Consider the following 18299-nt stretch of genomic DNA (forward strand, 5'->3'; position numbering starts at 1 on the left):
CTCTACTTTTAGTTTGGCATTGAAATTCATAGTGTGGAAGTCATCTCAACTCTGGTCTAGGCGTGACTGTCAAATTCCACTCTATTACTTGACTCGCGGTCAGATTCGACTCTACTCCACTGCTAGGGTGGCAGTCAAATTCCATTCTGTTCTTATTATCATGCACAGTCAAATTCCACTCTGTTCTCATTATCACAGTCAAATTCCACTCTTTTGTGTTTACTACAGTCAAAATCCACTCTACATCTAGCAGGGTGGTCAAATTCTACTGTATTACTATTCTAGGCGTCAGTTTCCAATCTGTTTTAGACACCGTAGCCAAATTCCACTTTTGATATTATGAGTGTGGCAGTCAGCTCGGCAGTTACATTCCACTACATATTTAGCATGGCAGTTAAAGTTCACTCTATGATTAGTCTGACAGTCAAAATCCACGCTAATGTTATTATCACAGTCAAATTCCACTCTATTATTAGTATGGCAGTCAAATTCCACTCTATTACTAGTATGGCAGTCAATTTCCACTCTATTACTAGTATGGCAGGTAAATTTCACTCAGTTGTAAGTCTAGGAGTCAGAATCCACTCGATTATCAGTCTTGCACTCAAATTCTACCATATTACAAGTCTAACAGTCACATTTCACTCTGTTACTGATTATCACGGCAGTCAAGCTCCTCTCTATGTTTAGTCTTGCAGTAACATTTCACTCTATTATTAGTCTGGCAGTAACATTTCACTCTATTATTAGTCTGGCAGTACAATTTCACTCTATGATTAGTCTGGCAGTAACATTTCACTCTATTATTAGTCTGGCAGTAACATTTCACTTTATGATTAGTCTGGCAGTAACATTTCACTCTATTATTAGTCTGGCAGTAACATTTCACTATATGATTAGTTTGGCAGTAACATTTTACTCTATTATTAGTCTGGCAGTAACATGTCACTCTATGATTAGTCTGGCAGTAACATTTCACTCTTTTATTAGTCTGACAGTAACATTTCACTCTATTATTAGTCTGGCAGTAACATGTCACTCTATGATTAGTCTGGCAGTAACATTTTACTCTATTATTAGTCTGGCGGTAACATTTCACTCTGATTAGTCTAGCAGTAACATTTCACTCTATTATTAGTCTGGCAGTAACATGTCACTCTATTTTTAGTCTGGCAGTCAAGTTCCATTCTTTTCTCAGTCTGGCATTCATTATATTCTTAGTCGGGCAGAATAAATCTCCTTTTTACAAAACTTGACTGTGTGTGTGTGTGTGTGTGTGTGTGTGTGTGTGTGTGCGTGTGTGTGTGTAGAGCGATTCAGAGTAAACTACTCGACCGATCTTTATGAAATTTTACATGAGAGTTCCTCGGTATGATATCCCCAGACGTTTTTTTCTTTTTTACGATAAATGTATTTTATGACGTCATATCCGGCTTTTTGTAAAAGTTGAGGCGGCACTGTCACACCCTCAATTTTTAATCAAATCGATTGAAAGTTTGGCTAAGCAATCTTCGACGAAAGCCGGACTTCCGTATTGCATTTCAGCATGGAGGCTTACAAATTAATCAATGACTTTGGTCATTACAAATCTGAAAATTGTAATTAAAATATTTGTTTTATAAAACGATCCAAAATTACTTTTACTTTATTTTTCATCATGTTCTGATTCCAAAAACATATAAATATGTTATATTCGGATTAAAAACAAGCTCTGAAAATTAAAAATATAAAAATTATTAAAATTAAATTTCGGTTCCTGATTCCAAAAACATATAGATATGATATGTTTGGATTAAAAACACGCTCAGAAAGTTTAAACGAAGAGAGGTACAGTAAAGCGTGCTATGAAGCACAGCGCAACCGCTATATATCGCGCCAAACAGGCTCGTCACTTTCACTGCCTTTTGCACTAGCGGCGGACTACGTTCAGTTTCATTCTGTGAGTTCCACGGCTTGACTAAATGTAGTAATTTCGCCTCACGCGACTTGTTTTTTGTTATAAGCAGGGCAGTGAATTGCACTCTATTCTTAGTGTGGCTGCTGTAAGATGCCACTCTATATTTAGTCGGACAGTCACATTCTACGGAATTCGTGGTCGGGAAGTCTAAAAACACCCCAAGATCAGTCTTTTCTTAGTGCAGCAGTAACAAACCATCTAAGATCTTTAAAAGAGTGAAGCAAGGACGTCGACAGTAATCCCAGTTCAACAGTTGGCCGATCAGTGACAGTGCGTCTCTATTCCCCAGAGCTCTCAGTGTCACAGTGATAAACAACTGTGTGCTTCAGTAGCGCGACTTTCGCTCAAACACCGGCTAGACGATTTGGGGTTTGAAAACGGGGAATATAAACCTCAGTATATAAGTACTGTACAGGGTGACCCCAAAACAATGCCACCCACTAAAATGCTAATGACTCCTAAATTTGTTCAGCGAATTTCTTCATAATTATTTGGTGTTCATTATCTTGAGTTGTGGGATGATACTTTTACAAAGTTTAAAGTCTGTAGTTCAAGTGGTTTGATTTTTACGCTTTTAAAAATATATTTTTCAAACCCACATTGTCATTCCCTCGTTCTCTCTCTCTCTCTCTCTCTCTCTCTCTCTCTCTCTCTCTCTCTCTCTCTCTCTCTCTCGCGTGCTCGCATCGAGTGATTTGAAGTTTCATTGCGGCTTTAGATATAAGGACACAAAAATGGAAGAACGGGAATGTACATTGTAGAGTATGAAGTAAGCAACAGATGGGTGGTCTGTTCCCAATACATTCCTAATGTTTTAAGCTTCAATGGTGTGTTTGTTGCTTTGAGACTATTTTACAAGTTTTAATTGCATGCATTATTGTATGTTGATGATGCAGCTTGGAGGAAGAATCCGCGTGTGAGTGCAAGTGCGAGTGAGGGCGCGCTTTTATGCGTGTGCGTTTGTATGTGTGTCTGAGATAAACTGGGAGAGGAAAACAAGAGAGAGATGTGTGTGTGTGTGTGTGCGTGTGTGTGTGTGTGTGTGTGTGTGCGTGCGTGTGTGTGTGTGTGTGCGTGCGTGCGTGCGTGTGTGTGTGTGTGTGTGTGTGTGTGTGTGTGTGTGTGTGTGTGTGTGTGTGCGCTTGCAGATAATTATGGTTATGTTAATTTTTTCTGTAAATATTATGCCCTTTTAGTAAAGAGCTTTTAAAGCTGATGACACTAATCTCTCAAAGCCCAAGCTCAAAGCTCAAAGTTCTCTCTCTCTCTCTCTGTTTTTGTTGTTGTTACATTTAGTCAAGTTTTGACTAAATGTTTTAACGTAGAGGGGAGAATCGAGACGAGGGTGTGGTGTATGTGTGTGTGTGTGTGTATGTGTGTGTGTTGAGCGATTCAGAGAAAACTACTGGACCGATCTTCATGAAACTTGACATGAGAGATCCTGAGTATGATATCTCCAGATTTTGTTTCTAATTTTTTTGATAAATGTCTTTGATGACGTCATATCCGGCTTTTCGTGAAAGTTGAGGAGGCACTGTCACGCTCTCATTTTTCAACCAAATGGGTTGGAATTTTGGTCAAGTAATCTTCGACAAAGCCCGGACTTTAGTATTGCATTTCAGCTTGGAGGCTTAAAATTTAATTGATGAGTTTGCTCATTAAAGTTGTCTATACAATCGATTTTTTGCAAACAGATTTAAAATTGATTGCATCGTATTCTTCATCACATTCTGAATCTAAAAATATATACATGTCTTGTTTACTCTTAAAATGTGATCACAATGAACGAAAATAGATTAATTAGTCTTACGATTAAAAGTTAAGAAATCGATCCAAAAATGATTTCATCTTATTCTTTATCATTTCCTGATTCCAAAAACATAGATATGATAGGTTGTATTCAAAACAAGCTCAGAAAGTTAACAAGAATACAGAAAAGCGCGCTTTCCTGCTTAGCACAATACGCTACCGCGCCTAATCTGGCGTGTCAATATCACTACGTTTTGCACGTGGAAGGTGAGCGATTTCCTTCACGCGGGGATTGACGAAGCTGTACTGTCTTGGTGAAAAAAATACAGTGCGTTCAGTTTCATCCCGTGAGTTGGACAGCTGGACTAAATGTAGTAATTTCATCCCGTGAGTTGGACAGCTTGACTAAATGTAGTAATTTCGCCTTACGCGACTTGTTATTATTTGTTGACACCCCACACGTTCTGTCTGTATTGCATAAAGGGAGAAAAAAGAAACATGCAGCGCATTAGAAACATAATCTCCCACCTCCTCATTCTTTGTAACATCAGACATTGCCCGCTCAGCCACACAGCACTCGGAGTTGCCCTCCCACCACAGGCGCAAGCATCGTATGGAAATAACATAGAAAAATATTCATTTCGAACATGTTGTATCCGCAGCTCCGTGTGACTGGCGAGGAAGGACAGACTCTGCAGCATGTTCCGTGTGACTGTGGCGAGGAAGAACAGACTCTGCAGCATGCTCCGTGTGACTGTGGCAAAAAAGGACAGACTCTGCAGCATGCTCCGCGTGACTGTGGCGAGGAAGAACAGACTCTGCAGCATGCTCCGTGTGACTGTGGCAAAAAAGGACAGACTCTGCAGCATGTTCCGTATGATTGTGGCGAGGAAGAACAGACACTGCAGCATGTTCCGTGTGACTGTGGCGAGGAAGAACAGACACTGCAGCATGCTCCGTGTGACTGTGGCGAGGAAGAACAGACTCTGCAGCATGTTCCGTGTGACTGTGGCGAGGAAGGACAGACTCTGCAGCATGCTCCGTGTGACTGTGGCGAGGAAGAACAGACTCTGCAGCATGTTCCGTGTGACTGTGGCGAGGAAGAACAGACACTGCAGCATGCTCCGTGTGACTGTGGCGAGGAAGAACAGACTCTGCAGCATGTTCCGTGTGACTGTGGCGAGGAAGAACAGACTCTGCAGCATGTTCCGTATGATTGTGGCGAGGAAGAACAGACTCTGCAGCATGTTCCGTGTGACTGTGGCGAGGAAGAACAGACACTGCAGCATGCTCCGTGTGACTGTGGCGAGGAAGGACAGACTCTGCAGCATGCTCCGTGTGACTGTGGCGAGGAAGAACAGACACTGCAGCATGTTCCGTGTGACTGTGGCGAGGAAGAACAGACACTGCAGCATGTTCCGTGTGACTGTGGCGAGGAAGAACAGACACTGCAGCATGTTCCGTGTGACTGTGGCGAGGAAGAACAGACTCTGCAGCATGCTCCGTGTGACTGTGGCGAGGAAGAACAGACACTGCAGCATGCTCCGTGTGACTGTGGCGAAAAAGGACAGACTCTGCCGCATGCTCCGTGTGACTGTGGCGAAAAAGGACAGACTCTGCAGCATGCTCCGTGTGACTGTGGCGAGGAAGAACAGACACTGCAGCATGCTCCGTGTGACTGTGGCGAAAAAGGACAGACTCTGCAGCATGCTCCGTGTGACTGTGGCGAAAAAGGACAGACTCTGCAGCATGTTCCGTGTGACTGTGGCGAAAAAGGACAGACTCTGCAGCATGCTCCGTGTGACTGTGGCGAAAAAGGACAGACTCTGCAGCATGCTCCGTGTGACTGTGGCGAAAAAGGACAGACTCTGCAGCATGCTCCGCGTGACTGTGGCGAGGAAGAACAGACTCTGCAGCATGTTCCGTGTGACTGTGGCGAAAAAGGACAGACTCTGCAGCATGTTCTGTGTGACTGTGGCGAGGAAGAACAGACTCTGCAGCATGTTCCGTGTGACTGTGGCGAGGAAGAACAGACACTGCAGCATGCTCCGTGTGACTGTGGCGAGGAAGGACAGACTCTGCAGCATGCTCCGTGTGACTGTGGCGAGGAAGAACAGACTCTGCAGCATGTTCCGTGTGACTGTGGCGAGGAAGAACAGACACTGCAGCATGTTCCGTGTGACTGTGGCGAGGAAGAACAGACACTGCAGCATGTTCCGTGTGACTGTGGCGAAAAAGGACAGACTCTGCAGCATGCTCCGTGTGACTGTGGCGAGGAAGAACAGACTCTGCAGCATGTTCCGTGTGACTGTGGCGAGGAAGAACAGACTCTGCAGCATGTTCCGTGTGACTGTGGCGAGGAAGAACAGACTCTGCAGCATGCTCCGTGTGACTGTGGCGAGGAAGAACAGACTCTGCAGCATGTTCCGTGTGACTGTGGCGAGGAAGAACAGACACTGCAGCATGCTCCGTGTGACTGTGGCGAGGAAGGACAGACTCTGCAGCATGCTCCGTGTGACTGTGGCGAGGAAGGACAGGTGCCCTCCGTAAAGAGCGAACAATTTTCAAAGAATTTATTTTTGCGTGGTTTATCTTACCCCTGAGCCATCGTGAACCCGTGTGATCCAGTTTCCCTTTTTCACAATGTAGTCGTCAGTTAGTCATTTGAATGCGACTCGATGTGAGCTTATTTACAATAGCACGTTTTTATGCACGAAACAAACGGATGTGGTTCACAAGAACTCTAGCGATGGCTTTTGACTGTTGAGAGGAACGGCGATATGCATAAACCGTCGTCTGCTACGACCCTTGCGTGACCCTGCTTCCGGGCTTTTCTTTTTTCAAACTTTCACAACTTCGAATTGTACTGATCTTGTCTTGATGAAAAAAGAATTCTTTTATGATTAAAAAATGTTTGTGTAACAAGCTGTCAATTTATTATTTAGATTTTAAAAGTTAGGTCTAGCGCAAAAACGCACCACGGTCCAAAAACATTTTGATAATCATCGATTCACGGCTATCGCCAGTTTACATCGATAGAATGAGACCCGAAGGGAAGTAACTCATGTTTGACCTGAGTTCAGGATGGGTCCAAAAAGTGTTCGAGACAATCTGCAAAATTAATTCTTTAAAAATTGCTCGCTCTTTACGTAGGGCACCTAGGATGTTCCCGTTTGGTGAGCGTTCAAATGGAAGGGTGTTTGTACTGTGTGTAAAAGCCTGACAGTATCTGTGATGGTTTACGGGAGGCTTACTGTCCGGGCGTGATTTCCGGTATTGAATATTCATAACAGCCGTCCAGCACCAAAACGAGGCGCCATTGTTGTAGAGGGCCAAGTCCACGAAAATAAATTCTTTGAACATTTCTCACGCTCGACAGAAAGCAGCCAGGATGTTCCCGTTCGGTGAGCGTTCAAATGGAAGTATGCTTGTACTGTATGTAGACGCTCGGGGAGCTCTGTGATGGTTTACGGGAGGCTTACTGTGCCTTTAAGGTGAAGTAATTTATTCGTTTTTTATTCGTCAGGGGAGTAACATTTGTGTACGAAATGTTTACTCGGAACTCACCTGTCGTGGGGAGTAATTTTCTCGTGTAATGGGGGAGTGCTTTTTTCGTAAAGGGAGTAACATTTTCGTACGAAATTTTTACTCCGGAGTAAAAATCTCGTGGAAGTAATTTTCTCGTGTTACACCGGCCTCAGACTATGTATGAGTAGGTGACACAACCGTTGAACGCGAAAGAAAAAGAAAAGAAAGATGTTGCCCGGAACTGTTCAAGAGCAAGGCATTTACTTTTAGTTGCCCTTCCGCCATAGGCACGCCAATCAGTTAAAACATGAAATAACAAGTTATTTATTCAGAATATGATATCCCATACTGTCCTAGAACAAAACCATTGACACCGAGGCATTTCGATGAAGATGGTTCTAACTCCTTTTACCTGCGAGATCTGCATTGTTTGGCCAATTCGTCGATGAAGTTCAGACTCCAAGATCACAGAGCTGCATTTCATTTTCATTTTCATTACTTAATTGTCCCATCGCTGGGAAATTCGGGTCGCTTCCTCCCAGTGGAAAGCTAGCAGCAACGTAGTCGCGCTACCCAGGTGTATGCGTGTTTAGGTTTAATCATCCACCTTCACTTATGGCAGAATGACCGAGGTCTTTTACGAGCCACAGTGGTGACACGGGGGTGGGACATGAATACTGTCTCAGAGTCTGCACATAAAGTTGACCCGTGTCCGTCCCGGCCCGGATTCGAACCTGCGACCTTAGGATCACAAATCCAGTGCTCTACCATTGAGCTATCGGGCCCGGCAGTCTCCATGCAGGCACGCGCTTTGGTAATACGCTTCCATTGTTTACTTCATCATCTGACTGTTATCACTGACCAAATGACGGCCAGAGGAAAACAAGAGGCGAAGCCTTCAAGGCTCCCGTAAGAAATCAACAAACAGTAACACAAACTCATCCGTCACACACACACACACACACATACACACAAACACACACAAACACACACACATACCCAAACACACACACACATACACACACACACACACACACACACTCACATACACGCATACAGTTAAAACTAACGCATCATATCAACTCCATGTATAATTTTCAAAAGAAGGCAAACAGATAAAATGACTGTGTATTTGTTGTTGGTCAGTGCAGTTGTCCTTGAATGAGATCTTGTGCAATCCTCACACACACACACACACACACACACACACACACACACACACACACACACACACACACACACACACACACACACACACACACACATACACACACACAGGCACTGTGTTCATTTGCAAATCTACCATCAGCTTATCTGTCTTTTGCACTGCAGACACTAAGCAATAGGTACCTGCCATGTGGCCACTTTTTCCACTGCTGTCCTCAGTCCCATACTTTTCATCAAGACTTGTCACCATGCCGAGTGGATCTAAATTCGGAAGTCTTCATGTGGCTGAGGCATATCTGACATAGCGTCGATCTTGTAGGTTAACCTCCTTTCTGAAACAAATGGCAAAATGCGATTAGTTATGATGACTACAACCTACACAAATATAAACAGTGTTTTGAAACAGAATAGTCAGGTTATACAAGCCACTTTACCTATGCAGCATGGTAACCCTACAATATGCAAAACATGTCAACTGACTGCAGCAGCCTGGTTCTTAAAATAATTCTGACGGTCAACACAACCAACACACTATTCACATTCCATTTTAAGGAGCAACGGAGGTACTCTCTGAGGGTCTTGTTTAAATGATAACGATCAACTCAGGAGGGAAAAAACAAGAGAGGAAAAGAGAAACCACATCAACCGCAGAAAACTGATACAGAATCACTGTGACACATGTACCATTAGGCCTATTTACAAACAAATGCCACAGCAAGCTTTCTTTGGACGACTGTCGTTGTCTCAAAACTCACATTCTACCTTCTGTCCGAAAGAATCTAATCTTACGTTGAACTGCCTTGAAAGAAAATGCCAACAAGACGAGAAAGCTGTTGCAAGGTAAGCTTACCAAACGTTACATAGCGAATCATGATAGTGCGTAAACAGCAAACAGTACAATCAAAGAGAGAATCGAGTCTGGAATGAAACGCGATACAGATCTAGCATTCAAAAACTGTCTTTCAAGTTCAAGGAAGTTGTTGCAAGGTAAGACTTACTAAATTGTACAGACAAAACCATGACAGTGCATGTTTTGAATCTGAGGAAAAAAATCGTGATCATTTTGACTTTGAGAACAGATTCATTCCGTTTCCTTATATCTGCATGTTCAAGTAAATGATGGACAGTTTTTTTCGGGCAGAGTAAATTTAACTTGAGACTCTACTGCAAGTCTTGAAATTCACATAAATCGAACCACGAACAATTAAAGACATCCAAACATTACAGGCACTTTAGATCAACTCATTTCACTAGAGGTGACTGCCTAGCACTGTGTTTGACATCCGTGTCTGCTGAAATAAAAAGAAATTAAAACAAAACGGATTAACAGTAGGTGATACGTTATCAGAGTGGGAGACACTAGATCTGTCTCTGTACTTACCGGGATACGGCTGCCAGATCGACACTGCATTTTCGACAGCTCTTCCTCGCGTGGACATTGGAAAAACGCTGTGCAGATCAAATTGTAGGAAATCTCCCTTTGGTAGCTTCTTCATTTACTTTTCTGGAGCTTAGAAACCGAACAACATGAAATCGTCTTCCCCGAATCGGCGAATGCAGAAGTGAGAACTGGAGAAGTGAATCTATACCACAATCCTTCGCGCGACCCCTGACCTGGTCTTGACACCTGACCTGGTCTACATACCACACACCACAGAAACCAGTCAACTGCTTGTACCCCTTCAAACCCCCCACCACTCGTTTTCTTTGGATACACGCTTTAACTACACACATGCCGACACAATGTTAATAATTGCTTCAATATTTTGAAGATGGTGCTTGAAAAATAACCAGGTGAAATGAGTATTTCGGTGTTTAGTCAAATGTTAAAGTTTCTACCACAGACATACACACGCACGCACGCACAGACAGACAAAGTTACGATCGCATAGGCTACACTTACGTGAGCCAACAAGACGGTGTACTTAGTTGTTGCTTCCCGTCAAATCTACAGACTATCAGTCATTTGTGAGTCATCTTTTGGTAAGACGTATTTTATTCTACATTTTCTTCATACACACAATTTGAAACTGCTGAGGAGATCTCCGTTAAAGAAACGAGTGCTAAAGCAAGGTGATGAGTCACTGCCCACTAAGGTCATCAAAACTTGTTTTCGATAAATGAAATTCTTGAACTCACGAATAATGTCAGCTCCCCACCCCCTCTCCCCCCCCCCTTCCATCCTTCCAATACTACATCAAATATCAACAAAAAGAACAACAACACTAACACCATAGAAGAAAAACAACAACAACAGCAGCAGCAACAACAACAACAACAACAACAACAACAACACAACAACAACAACAACAACAACAACAACAACAACAACAACAACAACAATAACCTTCACAAATAGTGACAGTGGTCGCATTGATTTCGGTGCCTATGCGCTGGCATCTTATCTTACAATTTCACAAGTTGTAATACTCAACAACTTTGTGTTTTCTTTGTAATACGTGTCTCATCACTCAGCCTCAGCCTGTGAGAAGCTCCTCAGTGACCCGCCGGTAAAAAAACTGTTTCCTCTTTACCTATGTTCTGCTGGTTGTAACACACTCCTCGTGATGGATGGAGGAACATCGCTAAGCGACAAGACGTCGACAGGGGAAACGCAAACTTCAGCACGCTCTCGGCGAAGTCTCGGTTGTAGCCGGGTAACAACAGTCCTTATTTCCCCCTCTGCTTCTTTACCTCTGTAAACTTGTAGAGCCAGTTATTTTTCGATAATGACCCAGCAACCCAGGGCCGGATCTGGGGGGGGGGGGGGGTTCCTGAGGTTCCGGAACCCCCCCCCCCCCCTGGCCATCCAATCCATCCAATGTACCTCTCAGAGAAAAAAAAAAGTGGACCGTTTGGACCCCTGCCTTCAGTTGGAACCCCCCCCCCCCCCCCCCCCTCAAACGAACTTGGTCCGGCCCTGCAACCAAACAAATAACGAGCCGGCAACAGCCTGAATCCTCGATAGTGCAATGGGTTGAGAAGCTGTTCTGTTTCGGTACTACTTTTGCGACTGAAAAGTTCCGAACGCTCTAATGTACGAAGTATACATCTCTGGAGCAAACAATACAAACATACCGCATTTAAATTAACAACTACAGGCCTGAACACATGAATCTCCATATAAAATCCATGAGTTCGGTTGTTTTCTGAATCTAGATCTGCCGTGCACAAACGTTCATCACAAGCAAATTCCCAAGGCAAGTAACTCATACTTTGTCTAGCGACAAGAGTAGTTCCCCTTCTTTTCACTCAGTTTCTTCGACAACACTGACTGCAATCCGACGGTCAGTTTTCAACAATATTTCATTTTATAAACAGATCACACGCAACCAAATGCACACATCTCATCAATTTAAACAACATAAAGCGGTTTCATACACTATTTTCCCCAGAAAACTGAACTTCATACAGTCATTAACGTTGGAACACGGGTGCAAATGTTCGTCTGCTAGTCCCATCACAGGCGGAAGGTATCGTCCACTGGACTACTACTATCACAGAAAGACTACAAGGTACGTCACTCACCTTCGCGTCTTCTGTGTTCTTGGAGTCGCTTCCTGGGGGAAAGTATTGTTCAAGACGGTTTGCCTCTTCCTACAGTCTGTGTAAGGTCAAATAAATACAGTTGAAGGATTGTTTGAACTGAATGTACCTTTAATGTTCAGCTTCCGTCCCTTGCAGGTTGCTTTTAACCATCATTTGGACGAATCTTCGTTTGCGAGCCGCTAAGATCCACTTCGTTTCAAATCATGCATCCGCACCGAATATGCATGCATACCAGCGCTCATTGGTTAATAACAGGATATTCGATGATTATTTTCCCGTGGGTAGCTTCCCTTTTCTGCACAATATTTACATATGTTTTAGACCAATGAGCGCTGGTATGCATATTCGGTGCGGATGCATGATTTGAAACGAAGTGGATCTTAGCGGCTCGCAAACGAAGATTCGTCCAAATGATGGTTAAAAACAACCTGCAAGGGACGGAAGCTGAAAATTAAAGGTACATACAGTTCAAGCAATCATTCAACTGTATTTATTTGACCTTACACAGACTGTAGGAAGAGGCAAACCGTCTTGAACAATATTTTTCCCCAGGAAGCGACTCCAAGAACACTGAAGACTCGAAGGTGAGTGACATACCTTGTAGTCTTTCTGTGATAGTAGTAGTCCAGTGGACGATACCTTCCGCCTGTGGTCCCATTTGACGAAATAACATTATCCTAAGCGATACTAAAACATAAACAGAACACACAATATCTGCCTTTACCGCCACAGCAGAATAACAGCATATCTGTGTACTTGATTTTAGTCCAAAATAGGAAAACTGACAAGAAGTGTTAACAGAATGATATGATTTGCACTAAACTATACAACCGCGCATTAATCGATCGCCTGCGCAGGTTGACTGGTTCAGTGATTCGGATTCGATCAAACTTTCGCACAAAAACTCCTGTTTTCTTTGAATAACTGAAGAAAGGAGGAATAAAGAGGTTACACACCTCGTCTCAGTGATTATTAAAAATAATGGTCTCAGTTCGCGGTCATGATAAAGCTCGCTGAAGCTCGCATTTTTCATGATCCGCCAATTTCGACCATTATTTTTAATAATCACTGAGATTCGGCATGTAACCTCCACGTATCTTTGAATTTTCGTTGCCTGTCGGTTTTACGTAAAATATAATTTAGCTGTACAGACTGGGGCGTTGCTTTTACAAACTGAAACCTGAACAAGGCTTTTTTTCTTCAAAGTGATACTTATAACTCATTATTAATTTGTTTTGCTTTTTAAATATCATAACTATAGTTTGTATTCTTGACCAAAATATGACATTTGACACAGATCGAGACAGTCATTTGTCTCCAACAACGACTAACGAGGTCTGTGTCAAATGACATTATGTATGTATTCCTTTTCGTTATTATTTTTTTTACCGACTGAACATACAAGCAAAACACACACACACACACACACACACACACACACACACACACACACACACACCCAGAGAGAGAGAGACACACACACACACACACACCCAGAGAGAGAGAGAGAGACACACACACACACACACACTGACACACACACACACCCAGAGAGAGAGAGAGAGAGAGACACACACACACACACACCCAGAGAGAGAGAGAGAGAGACACACACACACACACACACCCAGAGAGAGAGACACACACACACACACACACACACACACTCACACACACACACACACACCCACACACACACACCCAGAGAGAGAGACACACACACACACACACACACACAGAGACACACACACACATACACAACCACACACACACACACACCCAGAGAGAGAGACACACACACACACACACAACCACACACACACACACACACACACACACAACCACACACACACACACACCCAGAGAGAGAGAGAGACACACACACACACACACACACACAACCACACACACACACATACACACCCAGAGAGAGAGACACACACACACACACACACCCAGAGAGAGAGAGACACACACACACAGACACACACACACACAGACACACACACACACACACACACCACCACGCCAGCAGAACAAGATGTCTCGGCCAGCAGAACAAGATGTCTCGGCCAGCAGAACAAGATGTCTCGGCCAGCAGAACAAGATGTCTCGGCCAGCAGAACAAGATGTCTCGGCCAGCAGAACAAGATGTCTCGGCCAGCAGAACAAGATGTCTCGGCCAGCAGAACAAGATGTCTCGGCCAGCAGAACAAGATGTCTCGGCCAGCAGAACAAGATGTCTCGGCCAGCTGCCCGGTAAAGAGTGTTTTTGGTCCTCTCGTGTCATTGGCTGAAAGAAGGGTAATCCAACGTTCAATCGATGCAAATCAAATTCGTTGAGAGCAGTGACCTCTGATTCAGTCTTGATAATTATTTGCTTGTTCAAACCTTTAAAGCCCCAGTCTGCCTCAAATGGTTTACAGAACGATTTAAATCTTCCCACAAAAAAGCAGTTCGAACTTTATTTATCCTACATACGTGAGAGAGACACCCGTGAGATAATAATCGTTCAAATCACACGTGTGTATATCATGTAAATGAGGTCATGTCAAGCAAGTCTGGCAGGGACCTGTTTTTCCACTGCTTATGATGCCAAAGTCACCGAGACAAACGTCATTATAGAAACAAAAATTGCGCTCGCTAATTACCCTCGATGAATCTTTAGAACTAACACGTCACGCCACACTTTCAGAGTGACGTTTCTTTGCTTTGACGTATTAGATTGCACGAGGCTTTAGAAGAGATCGAGGTTCCAAAACAAGCGTCTTCAATTAGTTGCCTCGACTGCAAGACATTTTCAGTAAAATACACGTAAGTACAGTATGTAGGATAAACAGAATACTACATGGCTTGCTGTGTCGTACCAGATTTACACTCGTTGCTTTTTCAAATAGTGAACAGCTCGCTTTCGCTCGCAGTTCAATATTTAAAAAAACAAGAAATTCCTCCGAGGTAGGAAAAACACCCCCGTCAAAGGGAAATAACCTTCTCAGTTGGTGGCAGTGACTGAGTGAGAATGGTTATTTCCCTTTGACCATTAATATGTCCCTGTATAAGTCCTTGTATAATTTTAATCCACCAATAACTCCCTAACCGTGTGTTTGACTGGTCCCAATTTTTGTAAGGACCGTCTCAGGAATGTATAGAACCTGTTCACCAAGTTTGGTGACGATCGGTCCGTTCATTCTTGAGATCTATATGCGAACACAAACAAACAAACAAACAAACAAACAAACAAACACATCGACGGAAACCTATACACACCCCTATACCGGGGGTGTAAAAACTCGTGTAAATCTGGTACGACACAGCAAGCCATGTAGTAATCTCTATGGAACACACTTGCAATAGTAATTAACAGCATTAAACGGCACAGTTCGTTTGAATGGCTATTTAGCTTGCGTAAACCACACACCAGATTTCGTGTTTTTTTTACCCCTGAGCCATCGTGGACCAGTGTCACCCACTTTCCTTTTTTTTCTCACAATTTTGTTTCTCAATTTAGTCGTCAGTTTGTGATTTCAATGCGACTCGCTGTATCTGCAATAGCACGTTATTGTGTACCTCTGAATCTAAAATCCAACAAACGACTGCGAGTCACATGAACTTATCGGCGGCGGTTGGATTCAAAGAAGCAAGCGATATGCAGACAATTCGTCTGCTTGGGCAAACAAGACCTTGCGTGAACTGCTTCCGGGCTCCTTTTTTTCAAACTTTCAAAATTTCGAATCGTACTGATCTTGTCTTGCTGAAAAATAATTATCTTATGATTTAAGAATGTTTGTGTAACAAGATGTCAATTTATTATTTAGATTTTAAAAGTTAGTTCTGGCGCCAAAACGAGGCGTCCGATTGTGTGTGAGACAAATCCGGATGGCCACACAAAAATAAATTCTTTGAAAAATGCTCGCTCTTTACAGAGGGCACCTAGGATGTTCTCAAGTGGTGAGTGTTTAAACGAAAGGGTGTTTGTATACTGTGTGTAAAAGCCTGACAGTGCCTGTGATCAGAAACTGATAGTTTACGTGAAGCTGAGTGTGCCTTTAAGACAAAATCCTTCCCACGAAACCAGTTCGTCTCACCGTTTCCGGTCTGGCCGGGTTTTACGTGGGATTAGACCATCTCTAACATGCCAACGATGAACAAAACAACTGGCCTGGCCGGGTTTTACGTGGGATTAGACCATCTCTAACATGCCAACGATGAACAAAACAACTGGCCTGGCCGGGTTTTACGTGAGATTAGACCATCTCTAACATGCCAACGATGAACAAAACAACTGGCCTGGCCGGGTTTTATGTGGGATTAGACCATCTCTAACATGCCAACGATGAACAAAACAACTGGCCTGGCCGGGTTTTACGTGGGATTAGACCATCTCTAACATGCCAACGATGAACAAAACAACTGGCCTGGCCGGGTTTTATGTGGGATTAGACCATCTCCAACATGCCAACGATGAACAAAACAACTGGCCTGGCCGGGTTTTATGTGGGATTAGACCATCTCCAACATGCCAACGATGAACAAAACAACTGGTCTGGCCGGGTTTTATGTGGGATTAGACCATCTCTAACATGCCAACGATGAACAAAACAACTGGCCTGGCCGGGTTTTATGTGGGATTAGACCATCTCCAACATGCCAACGATGAACAAAACAACTGGCCTGGCCGGGTTTTACGTGGGATTAGACCATCTCTAACATGCCAACGATGAACAAAACAACTGGTCTGGCCGGGTTTTACGTGGGATTAGACCATCTCTAACATGCCAACGATGAACAAAACAACTGGCCTGGCCGGGTTTTACGTGGGATTAGACCATCTCTAACATGCCAACGATGAACAAAACAACTGGTCTGGCCGGGTTTTATGTGGGATTAGACCATCTCTAACATGCCAACGATGAACAAAACAACTGGCCTGGCCGGGTTTTATGTGGGATTAGACCATCTCCAACATGCCAACGATGAACAAAACAACTGGCCTGGCCGGGTTTTACGTGGGATTAGACCATCTCTAACATGCCAACGATGAACAAAACAACTGGCCTGGCCGGGTTTTACGTGGGATTAGACCATCTCTAACATGCCAACGATGAACAAAACAACTGGTCTGGCCGGGTTTTACGTGGGATTAGACCATCTCCAACATGCCAACGATGAACAAAACAACTGGCCTGGCCGGGTTTTATGTGGGATTAGACCATCTCCAACATGCCAACGATGAACAAAACAACTGGTCTGGCCGGGTTTTATGTGGGATTAGACCATCTCTAACATGCCAACGATGAACAAAACAACTGGCCTGGCCGGGTTTTATGTGGGATTAGACCATCTCCAACATGCCAACGATGAACAAAACAACTGGCCTGGCCGGGTTTTACGTGGGATTAGACCATCTCTAACATGCCAACGATGAACAAAACAACTGGTCTGGCCGGGTTTTACGTGGGATTAGACCATCTCTAACATGCCAACGATGAACAAAACAACTGGCCTGGCCGGGTTTTACGTGGGATTAGACCATCTCTAACATGCCAACGATGAACAAAACAACTGGTCTGGCCGGGTTTTATGTGGGATTAGACCATCTCTAACATGCCAACGATGAACAAAACAACTGGCCTGGCCGGGTTTTATGTGGGATTAGACCATCTCTAACATGCCAACGATGAACAAAACAACTGGCCTGGCCGGGTTTTATGTGGGATTAGACCATCTCTAACATGCCAACGATGAACAAAACAACTGGCCTGGCCGGGTTTTACGTGGGATTAGACCATCTCTAACATGCCAACGATGAACAAAACAACTGGGTGCTCTCTGTGCGCAGGAGGATTTGTTTTTAATCAATGAGGTTCGTAAAAGCCGTCAGTGACTTTTTAAGAAATGAATTTAAAGAAAAGAAATTCAACTCACCAAGGCAAGCAGCAGTCAGGGTATTAAATTTTGGTATGTGACCAACTGGACGGATGCTCATATCCCGTGTAAAAGCCTGGTCACACACACACACACACACACACACACACACACACACACACACACACGCACAGACACACACACACACACACACACACACGCACAGACACACACACACACACACACGCACGCACGCACGCACGCACGCACACACTCACACACACACACGCACAGACACACACACACACACACGGACACACACACACACACGCACACGTCGTAGAGAGCATTGCACTCCAAATCAGTTTTGATATTGCCTTTGGTAAACCTTAAGCTTTTGCCACTGTGCTGGTCTCCAAAGACGGCAGGTGTCTTTGCCACTGTGCTGGTCTCCAAAGACGGCAGGTGTCTTTGCCACTGTGCT

This window comes from Littorina saxatilis, linkage group LG13 (assembly GCF_037325665.1).
Source record: "Littorina saxatilis isolate snail1 linkage group LG13, US_GU_Lsax_2.0, whole genome shotgun sequence".
NCBI lineage: Eukaryota > Metazoa > Mollusca > Gastropoda > Littorinimorpha > Littorinidae > Littorina > Littorina saxatilis.